This window comes from Pinus tabuliformis, chromosome 7 (genome assembly GCF_031772625.1).
Source record: "Pinus tabuliformis cultivar Carrire ecotype Pingquan chromosome 7, CPIR1, whole genome shotgun sequence".
Taxonomy (NCBI): Eukaryota; Viridiplantae; Streptophyta; class Pinopsida; order Pinales; family Pinaceae; genus Pinus; species Pinus tabuliformis.
Genome location: NC_142293.1, coordinates 891,384,901 through 891,398,372, shown reverse-complemented (window position 1 = coordinate 891,398,372; position 13,472 = coordinate 891,384,901).

Below are 13,472 nucleotides of genomic sequence, written 5' to 3'. Positions count from 1 at the left end.
GATCTTCAGAGTTTGATGGAGTGATAGGGAGGAAAAGGGTTCAGAATCAATTAAACATAGAGTAATTAAGAATTCTATATTTAATTTTAGTTGGAAAACATGTATATTGTTTAAAGCCAAGAAAAAAACACATATGAGAAAGAACATAGATATTACATAGTTACAAGTAGAATAAACATCACCAATTAAGCATGGCACATGAATCCTAGAACACTATCTATATTAATGAAAAATGATCACTTTAGCTCAGTGAACAACTTTACATCAGATGGAAATACTTTCTTGCTACAAGTCCCAACATTTGTACTTCGATTTAGGAAGTACTTATACAAAATTGTCCAAAAAATAGATTGAGTGAAAACCTCAAGAATTTTAAAAAATATCTTAAACTGCTTGCAAAAACATAACAAAAATATAGATAAGTAAAATGTTATGATGATCTAGCACTATCTTCGAGGCTTTCTGTTGATGACTGGGCCTGAAAAAGTGCTGCTTTGTTACTGAAAGTAAAACAATTTTTACTCCAAAATTTGGCACAACTCGTCCCACCTATCTTCATTTAGAATTGGCATTTTAACCAATTTCCTGTAAGTTTCATCTATCTCGGTGTATTTCTGGAAAGTTTGTTTGAACATAAATAAGTGCTTGATTTCAACCCTGACATGCAGATTGAACTGCAAATCCTCCATGAAAGCTTTTCCTGTAATTGAGCCTTTGATGGTTGAAAACTTTGATTTGTCTCGAGCTATTGAGTATAATTTCTGTTGATAATATGGTAGAGGCACTAACTTGTCTCCAATTCCCTTTAGTCCTAGCAGTCCTTTCAAATGCAATGCATTGAATTTCTTATGAAACATTCGATGCTGGTCTCCAAGTGCTAGCACTTGTTTTCCAACTGTACCAGCAAGTTCCTTTTAGTAAGGACTATCCTAACCTCCAAGATAGCCTCAGTTCTATCTGCAATTTCAAAATATGCTAACTCATCCTTAGTTTTTGAATTCAAAATTTTAATTAAGGTGCTAGCTTCCCCTGGCCTCTGTCCCAAGCTGCTTCTGACTCCTTCCATTAACTCTTTTGATCTCTGCACTAAGTCCTCCTGTTCAAATATTATCTCAATTGAAGGCCATATTTCTGTGATGGCCTCATTTATCTCAATGCGTATGCACTCTTTAGCTTGTGCTAGTGTTTGAGCCATCACAAACTCATTCTCTAGCTGCTCAATCCTTTGGGCTAACCTATGAGTTTTCTCCAGTTATTCTATATATGAATTGTCTATCTTTAACTTTAGATCCTGCAAAGTTTTAAGTTGGGATTTTAATTTTTCAATTTGATGCCCTTTGATGGACAGGTCTTCCATGACTTTAACTAATTCATTTGAGGAATCTGCAGTGTGTGCTTCTATGGTTGTCGATGTAGATGCTCCAGATGTGGTGCAACTAAAATAGGCACTGTTGTTAGAGGAACTATGGCTAGCTGTGTTGACTGCTCTTTTTCTTTGAGCAGTCTTTGCATATCCATTTCCATATCCTTAATATGGCTGCTTTTTTGAATTATTATCTTGAATATGTTCTCTTTCTCTTTCTAAAGCTCCCCAACTTTCTTAGGTTGGGGATCCTTAGTGGAGGGAAGCTTGAGTTGTTTCCTCAATGCTGCTATGTCTGCATCTTTCCTCCTCACAATTTCTTCTGCTTATTTTACATCCTTGGGGTCATACCCTAGTTTAATTACCAGGTCCTCCAATGATTTGGTCTTGGTGTCATTAGCCAAAGATGAAATCTTGTCAAGCTTCAATTGTGACTATATGTTACTGAGTGAGGCCTACAAGTTAGAAGATGTGATGGAAATGTTGGTCAAGGTAGAGTACAACATTTCTCCAGTGTGTTTATGTAGGTCTATTTGGTCAATGGGGTGCATATGCTCAGCATCAAAAGAGAAAAAATATTTCTTGTGATCAGCTGGAGTCTTTAGAAATGGAATCTGTGCTTGAAGAAATGCAATTTTCATTTTCCCCTTTTCTGTATCAAAGGATGAAAGAAGCATGTGTTGTTAAGAGGTTGTTTGCTTCCAAAATTGGGTGTATGTGGAGGCCTCGAGATCCTCATTCTTCTACTTAATGTCTCTTAATTTTGCAAAAATATTTGGTTCATTTTGGTCCTGAACCAATTATGATGACTGAGATGTATCTGGGGTATCTTGGGAAGCTGAGGAAGATGGAGATCCTGTGAAGATATCTTCTCCTCTTGTAGAAGAATGATGGCCTGTCAAGACTATGGTGGCCTGCTCCTCATCCTCCTGCTGAAAAACTGGTTGAGAACTTGTCTTGTGCTTCTTTTTGTATATTAGAATTTCTTTGACTCCAATATCTGTCACTTAATGGGAATCCTCCTCCCTTGGTCTCTTGTCTCTTTTTTCTTGAGGTACTGGAGTCTGTGAGGTAGTCATAGATATGACCTGTTCTTCTACTTCCTATAGTGATGTGAAAATCACTTATGTATGATCTCAGTTAATTAATGTAGGTATTAAAGAATCATGTGCTGGTGTGCCTATGTTATTTTCAGCAACGGATCGATAAGATTGCGAAATACATAAGCATTGGAAAAAAGTAAGAGAAACACAACAAGCAAATGCAAAAACACAACAAATTAATAAGGAGTTCACCCAATTATCCTGGGCAACGTCTCCTGGTCTAGCTTTCAGTGGTGGCCTTTTTATTGTGTCTTTAAGTAGATTTTTTACAAATGAGGAGCTCAATTTGAGTCTCTTGTAACAAATGATGCTTAGTAGGGTGGCACTTGGATTCCCCAAGCTAGTAGAGTACACAGACTCCCCCTTACCAAGTCTCGGCCTCAACTGGTCATAATGGGATGAGTCTAATTTGGTACTCAGTTCCCGACAGATATCCTCACAGGGATTGCTTGAACCTCTCAAGCCTTCTCGGTTCTATCTGCTCAATGCTGCCTTAGCTCTGCAGGTCAGCTCGACTTCTCTGTTCTCTACTTATTCCTTCACTTTCTATTCTATCTCCTTTGTCATCCTTATTTGTTCTCTGTCTGTTCATGGCTTAAAGCCAATCCGTCCCTTAACTGTTCACTTCCTCTTCTGTCCCTTCGGTTCGCTTGGAATTCCCTGCTTCTATGTCATCGCCACTGTGTAACGTTTCACAGGAGGTGGCCACTTGTCCTCTCACGAACTGAGCGCCAACTCTTCCTCGAATGGTTCGTTATTTTAGTTACTTTGTGAAATGATTCATCTGCCAGCTTAGCGGTCAAATCAGACTTCAAAATTCTATGTGCCGTATTTTATTCCCCCCTCCAAATCCGGTTTCCCATCGGGTGCAATCTCCACCATTAGATCTGGGGCCTCTAGATCCTAAGGTTATCGCTCTTATCGCGTGGTTGACTTGCTCGACCGTTAGCCTGTAATGAGGGCGGATTTCTCTCTCATCCGCCGAACATGCGTCGTTCAACGTGTGGAATCACTTGGTTCTCTAAAAACCCGCTTACCGCTCGAAATGCCTCCGATATTCCGTCGGTTTTGGAGTGCGGGACCCGCCTGTCGTTTTAGCACTTTTCCAATGGTTTCTTGGCTTCCCTTGTGACCATGCACTTTGCGCTAATTGCGCATCAGAGATGGCCTCCGTTTTCTAATCTGGTCTTCCTAATTGCTAGTTTGCGCCACTGCGCGGTTTCCATGGGCTAACGGTCAGCACACTTTGACTGAGGTCCTCGTTGTTCCGTGCTGGCTACAAACTGCCATTGTCTAGAGGTCCTTCCTGATAGCTCGTTGTTCATAAGATTTTTGAAGTCTGTCATGATTTGAAACAATCCTAGAAACTTGGATAATTTCCAAGGATTCAATTCGGGTCACAGCCTTCCCCCTAAAAAAGCTTTTGGACCACCAAAAGTTGGTTTTCAAGCATTGACTAAGTGAGGGTACAACTTTCTCACTTGTCCAATCTCTATCCATTTTGCACTACTTGGCTTTGAACCCTTGAGCCCAATTCTCAGGTACTCAACATCTCCCCTGTGCGTCGTTCTCACCTTCCTGTCTAGAACCGTGTCTTCCTGCAATTCATTAATATATTCAGGTAGCAGGTCATCAATAGAAGGCAGTTGACTCTGCTCTTCGGGATCCTCAGTTAGTGAAGGTTCAAACAATCTCAAGCTATATGCATTTACGACTGATTAGATGTGCATGTAAGCTGGTAGATCAAGGCGAAAAGCAGTCTCACTAATTTTCTCAAGTATCTTGAAAGGTCCATACCTAATAGGCTTTAGCTTTTTACCTTCACCTTGCATCCTATCCTTGCTGATATACAGCCAAACTTGATCACCAACTTGGAAACTATGTTCCATCCGATGCGTATCATGCCTTGCCTTGTATTTGGCCTGGCTCCTTTCCAGCTGTTCCTGTACTTCCTGGTGGATCTCTTGGATTTGTTCGATGAACCTAGTTTCCCTGTCCACATCACTGTGTCCCTCAACTATTGTGTCCTTACCAAAGACAAAATCCAAGGGTGACCTAGGTGTAAAACCAAAACAAGTCTCAAAAGGAGATCTCTGTGTAGAAGAATGTTTGGCTCGGTTGTAAGCATGCTGCACATAACACAAATGTTCATCCCAAAGCTTAGGATGCTTGCTGCAATATCCTATGAGTAACTGGATTATTGTCCTGTTGACTACTTCTGTCTGGCCATCGGTTTGTGGATGGAAAGCTGTGCTTTTCTTTAGTTTGGTGTCCATTAGTTCCCACAGACTTGACCAAAAATTTCCCACAAATCGGGTGTCTCGATCAGATATAATGGAAGTGGGTAATCCAAAATGAACCCATACATGTTGAAAGAACAATTTTGTAGTTTGTTCAGTTGTAATCTATTTATTACAAGGTATCAAAATACATATTTTGCTGAACCTATCCACAAAAACATACAGATAATCATGACCTTTCCTAGATTTGGGAAGTCCTCCAACAAATTCCATGGAAACACTTTCCCAAGGATGAGAAGGAACTGGTAATGGAGTGTACAAGCCTAGTTTTCTATTGCTAGGCTTGCTTTTAGCACACATAGTACACCCTCTTACATATCTAGAAATTGTCTCGTTCATTTTTGGCCAATAACAAAACCTTTGCAGTTGTGAAACTGTTTTACTTACCCCAAAGTGACCTGATATTAGAGAAGTGTGTGCTTCTTTAATTATCTTTACTCTTTCAGTTTTTGGAATGCATAACTTCCCACAATGATATAAGAGTCGGTCCTTTACATGATAATCCAATTCTTCTACTCGTTTGCCTTGACTTAAAGTTGCATATACATCTTTAAAGTCTATATCTTGAGCATATTGTTCAATGTAGCTCTCATGTAACACATAATTATGCTTAAGTATAGTAGATGCATTTATAATGGGTCTAGATAACATATCTGCAACTTTATTGTGTATGCCCTTTTTATATCTGATGACTAAATGAAACTGTTGTAGAAAACCCATCCATCTATAGTGTCTTGATTGCTACAACTTAGTTTGGGAGTGTAGATATTGAAGTGGTTGATGATCAGTATGTATTACTATCTCTTTGCCCATTAAGTAATGTTTCCACTTTTTCACACTCTGTACTAATGCATACAATTCTTTATCATATGTAGGATAGTTAACTACTGCAGAATTAAATGTCTCAGAATGATAACATATGGGTTTACCGTGCTGTATCAACACTGCTCCCATGGCATAGTCACTGGCATCCGTTTGGATCTCAAAGGGTCTTTGAAGATCAGGCAGTGTTATTACTGATGCTGTACTAATATTTTATTTCAAGGTGTCGAAGGCTCTCTGCTGTTTGCCTCCCCACTCAAACACCTTGTTCAATCCCGTTAAAGCATGTAAGGGAGCTGCAATTAAGGAAAAGTTAGAAATGAACTTTCTTCAATATTGTGCTGCTCCTAAGAAGCTCCCAACTTCTGTAGCAGATTTGGGTTTAGGCCAATTTACAATGATTTCCACATTAGAGGGATCTATCTTCAATTCACCACCCCTACTATATGTCCCAAATAATTCAAAGATGTTTTTCCAAATTCACATTTTGAGAGTTTAACATAAATTTTTTCTCTTTTCAAAACATCTAGTGTCTGCTTAACATGCTTTAAATGTTCTTCCCATGATTTTCTAAATATCAGAATGTCATCCAGATATACAATAACAAAATCATCAAGAAAAATTCTGAGTACATCATTCATTACTCTCATGAAAGTAGCAGGAGCATTGGTTAAGTCAAAAGGCATAACCAACCACTCATACAATCCCTGCTTTGTTTGGAAAGCAGTCTTCCATGCATCTTGTTCTGCAACTCTGACCTGATGATATCCACTATGCAAGTCTGACTTGGAAAAATAAACAACTTCTTTCAATTGATCTAATAGATCATCTATGCGAGGAAGGGGATGACGATTTTTTATTGTTATCTTAGTCAGTGCTCAGTAATCAATGCACATTCTCCACGAGCCATCTTTCTTTCTCACCAAAACGATTGGAGATCCACATGGTGATGTGCTAGGTCTGATGAACCCCTTCTCGAGCAACTCCTGCACTTGCTTCTTGATTTTTGCATTCTCTAAAGTGGACAACCTGTACATTCCAATGTTAGGAAATGGAGCATCTTGCTGAAAATTAATTTCATGCACTATTTCCTTTTTGGGTGGCACACCTTTAGGTTATTGAAACAAGATATCATACTCTGAAAAAACTTTTTCTAAATCAGCTTGCTGTTTAGCATCACAACCCTCAAATACATTGGTTTTATCAGGTTTCTTTTCCTTTACAACCATCAGTAAAAATTGTTTGCATGAATTTATCATTCATTTCATCTGCCCTGAGTTTATGAGAGTGTAATTATTCTTGAGCTTATGAGCTCTTACAAAGTATTCGATTCCATCTTTAACGAGTAGATACTTGTTCTCAACTCTATAGAAAATGGCTTTTCTGTCATACAAGTAAGGACTTCCTAAAACAATTCCATATATATCCAAAGGAATTATGTCTAGCTCAACCTCATCTACAAAAGTTGACCCAAAAGAAAACTTGAGTTTGCATTGTCTAGTCACTTGTAGTTGTGCTTTATCACTTAACCATGCTAATGGGTATGGTTTCTTGTGAGGTGTAGTCAGTAATCCCAACTTCTTTACAATTGCTTCAGAAATTAAATTTACTTGTGAGCCACTATCAAACAAAGTATCAATCTTTTGATGTTTGGAAATAACTTGAATATGGAAAAGCTCATATCTTTTTCTCTAATTTTCTTCATCAATAGTAGATTGTGCAAAATTACTAGTAGATGCTTCAAAATTCTTACCTTTTATACCTGTGGCTGCAATGGTTGTTTCATTTCCCGAGTTTGACTCCAAATCTTTCTGAATAGTTGCAAGAGTCTTCTTCTTCTTGCCCTCGAACTTCTTAGGTCTCAGCTCCGAATGTAGAATCCAACAGTGCTCATCATCATGCCCATCCTTCTTACAGTGAGTGCATGAAGACTTGCTTTTTTGTGCAGTGTTGGCCTTCCTTGCTTTCCATTTCTATTTTCTTTTCTCCTTATTCTTGCTTGCAATGGGTTGGTATGATCCCTAACTTCTGGATTTCCATTCTTTCCTCTAGCTTCTAGATGCGTAGCTTGAATAGATACCTCATCTATACTTGTGGGATTAAACATGAGGATAGTGTGCCTCATGTAGTTGTGTATACCACCGATGTACTTCAACAGAGTCTCAGGTGAGTCTAATGAGATTCCTAGAATCAATGCTCTCTTCCTAAATTCTTGGGTGTAACCTTATACACTTTTCCCTTTCAATTGTCGAAGAGTTTTCCAGCTCATCATGGCTTGCTGCATGTAGGCCAGTGGATATAACTGCTTTTTGATTGCAGAAACAAATTCACTCCAGACAGAAAGAGTCTTACCATGTCTCTTCATGTTAGCTTGGGTCCTGCCTTCCCACCAAACCAAGGCAGTGCCTCCGAGGCGTAGGCTGGCCAACTAAATCTTGCTCTTATCTGAATCGATACTCTGCACTCTACAATAAACATCAATTTGTCTGATCCGATTGTCCAACTTTTCTGCATTCAACTCTCCCATCATATATTGGTAAATCAAATTTAACATCTAGTTTAATCAAAGATGTCTTCTTTTTATGTTCAGGGCTATTAGGAGGTATAAGAAAGCTTTCTTCTTTCCCCTTTCCTTTTGAGTGGTCATGGAGGAGAGACTCTTCTTCTCCTTTATCTTGTTTAGAGCGTGATGAGTATTCATCTTTATGTTTTCTAAAATCCTTATACATTTCCTCTACCATGGATCTTATGGCCAGGAAAATATCTATAAATTGAGGGTCTGGCCCCACAGAACCTTGTTCTGACATTGTCTTTTGAGGATAGACTCTTCCAATCTCAGGATTAGTTTTGACCAACTCTCCTTCTCCTAATTTGAGCTTTCATCTAGTTAGCATTCAACAGCTAAATCCAGCACAAGCTTGTCTAACCTTAACAACCTATAGATTTGATACCACTTGATCTGAAAATCGCTTATGTATTATCTCATTTAATTAATGTAGGTATTACAGACTCATGTGTTGGTGTGCCTATGTTATTTTAAGCAATAGATCTATAAGATTGCGAAATACACAGGCATTGGAAAAAAGTAAGAGAAACACAACAAGAAAATGCAAAAACACAACAAATTAATAAGGAGTTCATCCAATCCTCTCGGGCTACGTCTCTTGGTCTAGCTTTCAGTAGTGGCCTTTTTATTGTGTCTTTAAGCAGAGTTTTTACAAATGAGGAGCTCAATTTGACCAAGCTTTCCAACTGATCTTCAGAAGACTTTTTATTAATGAGGCCTCTATTTTCTTCATTTTCTATTATTTTCTTGCAATTTCCTCCTCACATGCAACCTGTGGCCTTTCACCTTCCTTTTCTCCTAATTTCCATTATTTTCATAAATAATTGTGCCAAAATACCTTTTTTCCTCTTTAACGCCTTAGTCATTGCCTTTGCCAATTTCCTTAGCCATAAACAACCAAATGAACACACACTAGGATGTCCTTCCCACCATTTAGCTTGGAATAGGTGTCCCATCATCCGTGGTATTTATATATTCTTTACATGGAATTTTAAAACGGCTTGTTACAAAGCCCTCCCCCTTGGGAGAAAACCATCCTCAGTGTTCAATGACACCTATAATGAACATGATTGCTGAAAAAAAAACATACTGCCCATGGAGCTTTATAACATAGCTCGTTGCAGTATTTACCATGAAAGACCTACTCAAAATAAAAACATCATGAGAACTTGACAACATACCGCAAATTGGAGCTTTATAACATAACTCATTACAATATTTACAATAACCACATATACATATACACATATGCACATTTTCTCAACCAAAAAATAAAATAATATGATGCCTGAATCAACAATAAGGGAATCCATAGGGTGAAACCTCCGCCCTCAGAGTAATACCAAGATCCATCTCCTTCCCCGGAAGTCCAGAATCCACTGCAAAGTCAAATCTGCATCTAATGTCCAGCGCTATAATCCTGCACCACTTGCCCTCTCAACAAATAGTTACCGACTCATTGTTCCAGGGCATACTCCCAATGTGCATCTGATTCCATCTGGCAATGCTAATGACCAAAACAAATCCATACCCGTCCTTCCATTCTCTGCTAAATAATCCCTCAAGCAATCCAGTTAATCCCTTCCATGCAGTCACTCACCTTCCAAGTTCTGTTAACACCCCCATCCCGGGTAGTCCATCCCTTGGCAAGGCTTCCTCACATCAGAAGATAAAAAAACCAAGGCATATCCCTGCCTCAACACATTATACCAGTCATAACATGCTCATGGCAATCAATGGACACTATTGGGTACTAGTGTCCCACAATGGCCCTGCTCTTGAATACTTTACCAACATGCTGCTGCATGTTCTAATTTCTTTTGTTGTTACTACTAATTCTTGCCATCAATTTCAATCACCCAGCTGGGCATTTCATGCATTCCTGTACCAAGTACATAACTTCCATTAGAGTTGAAACAAATTGAAATAAATTCACATCATACCTCATTGGTAGCTTATTAATAAGGTACATTTGCAATCCTGTTCGATTCTTGCCACCGCAAGTCAAACTAGCATATTTGACCAAATCAACATATATATAAAGATATCACATCAGGTTAGCTCAAACAAAACCATCATAGATCAAAATCATAAATCACATGTAACCACATAAACCAAAATCATAGATCACATATAATCATCACATACCATAGTCATAAGTCACATGCATAATAAAATTGAAATAAAATGATGATACTTATCCTTTCATTAATCCTTACTTCTGACTTTGTTCTTTCTGTACACACACTGGATTGGTTTCCACACCTAGAAAACACCCAGTGCCTTCTCCTCCACCAGGTGCACGTATGCATAGTGTGCATCACACACATACAACCACATATGCCATACAACTTCATGCAACACATGCACCTAAACCTGACATACAACACATACACCTTCACCCAGTGTATGTACGTATTTGTGCACAATGTACATAATAATACATTCATCTGCACACAGCATGTGATACCACAAAATGTATAGACGTACACCTGGTATACAACACAACTCATACACCTACATCCAGTGTACGACACAATACATGCACTGACACCTAATGTACAATAGAACACAAATACGTGTCTAGAGTGCAACACAATGAATGCATATGTCATGATACCATGACTACACAATGCAAATACATAGTAGCACATGCCCACAACACAGTATGTACGACATGCATTCAATCCCACACATACACCAGTACCACATGTACCAAGCACCACCTGCACAACGCGTGCACAACATCACAAGTACACGACACCACCTACACAACTTGTACACAAATTCACATGTACACTGCACCATTGTATAATGTGTACACACAATACCACATGTACACAGTGCCACATGCACGACATTTACGCGACACCACATGTACATAGCGTCACATGCATGACATATACATCGCACCACATGCACATAGTGCCACTTATACAACATGTACACATCACCACACGCACATGGTACCATTTGTACAATCATGCACATCACACCATATGCACATTGTACCAATGTACCACATTCACGCAACACCACTTGTACATAGCACTGCATATCCAACATGTCTATAGCATCATCTATACACAACACTACATATCGAACATGTGCACAACACCATATGCACACCACCACATATCCATCATGGACACTGTACAATATGTACACAATACCGCATATTCAATATGTACATAGCACCATCTATACCCAATATTAAATATGCAACATTCATACAACACTATCTATACCATCATGTACATAACACTGCATAAAAAACATGTACACACACTATGTATGCACAACATCGCATGTGCACATGTCATAGATGCAACATGTACAACATATACAGTATATGTACAACAATAATGCCACACATCCGAAAGCACACTACCTCTACCAAGAAACCTTGTTTCGAGTGTCTTATCCATGCTTATCCTAGCATGCCACAAACCACACTGCTTTCACTTTGTTGATGTATCCTTCAACATTACCTGTCATAACATAAACATAGGCATAATACAATTATACAATACCAAATTATATCCACATGACACAGACCTCGTATATTTTTTGTGACTACTCTTCCCAATTGATTCCTCGTAAGACTAGTAACCTCTTCATGTTGTTCTCCTGCATAAGCAATAATTCCTCCACAAGAATGATCCCTGACAACCTTGTCAGGCAATAACATAGATACATGGATACATACATAATATATAAACATTAGCATAAAACAATCATGATCCCGTCAGACAACGACATACATACATACATGTATACATATATAAACTTCAACATAATCATGATCACAAAATAATTACCAGATAACATAAGGTCTAGGTTAAGAGAACTTCCTTATTTATGCACAGGCATTGAGAGAAACAGTTCCCAACATAACCAAAGCATATGACACCTCTGATCCATTTACTTTACCTTTTCTGGTTACATTTCTTGTGTCTGCACTGCTACTGTCCATTTACGACAATGGACCCAACCAGTCCAACCAACTATCATAGGCTTACCTTTCGCTATGCTTACTCATGCGCAAAGCTTCATATGGGTCTTATATCATCAATTGGGTACCACACATCTCTCCCAATTTCCATCAACTTTCCTCTTTCCCGACCACCTCCCAAGACTCAAAACATAAAAGGCAAGACAAGAAACAAACAAGAAGAAGACCATAAAAACCAATAACATCATGACTCCGCAGAAAAAGTGGTATGGCCATACATTAGACATAAAAAAATCCACAAATCAAGCTCAACAATTCATAAAATACCAAAAGAACAAGACTAACAATAAACACCGTGACTCAATCCCCATGGTTCCCAGGGAAAGCTCAACCCGAGCCTTCTTTAGGATTTCATGGCAACCTCTCTTGCCATGCAACTCCTTGCATCATGCTTTCATTATAACATAACTATTAGTACATAAATAAACATAACACTACACCAACTACCTCATCTTGTTGTGCCAATCACATTGCTTGTAACTGAACACATCCACACCATCTCTCAACAAACTAAGTACATGTTCATGAATATAACACATATCCACATAATGTCAGACAAAATCAATGTTAAGAAGACTTCCTATGTGTAAATCACTCATTCGTTTGGAATTAGGGTTTCCAAACATAGCAAAGGAATTCTTTCCTAATTCCTTTCTTTTACCTTTACCCTGTTGCAACTGAGTCTTACTATATACTGCCACGTCACTTGCAACTGAGTCTTACTATATACTGCCACGTCACTCGAATGTTAGTGATATAAACACATCAACTACTACATTTTCAAGCTAATACTGACATGTTACCCTGCAATTGCTCACACATGTCAACCACGCGTTCAAAATATCAAGATAATCATATCTATTAATTTGAAATCAACCATTACCAAGACTAATGATCATGTCATAATCCATAGTCAACGCATAGTCATTAGTCGTAATACTACAACTATCACCTACTATACTCAAGTACATACCAACTGTCTCAACACATATATTTTAGTGCAATCATCTTAAAACAAGATCATTTGAACACATAATCATATTAACCAATTCATCAATCATTCAATCACTTGCAAACATACCATGTTAAATAAATCAACTACGCACCAAACACTCAAACACCAAATAGACGTCATGATCAAACAACCAAGCACCAAATATATGACATAAGAAAACTTATACCTTAATGTATATCAGGGGTGTTATGTGGAATTTTGCATCTACGGATAAACACAATTTCCCTAGGTCGGTAGCAACACCTAAAGCAACAGATTTAAATCGCTTAACCTTTTTCTATAGAAGAT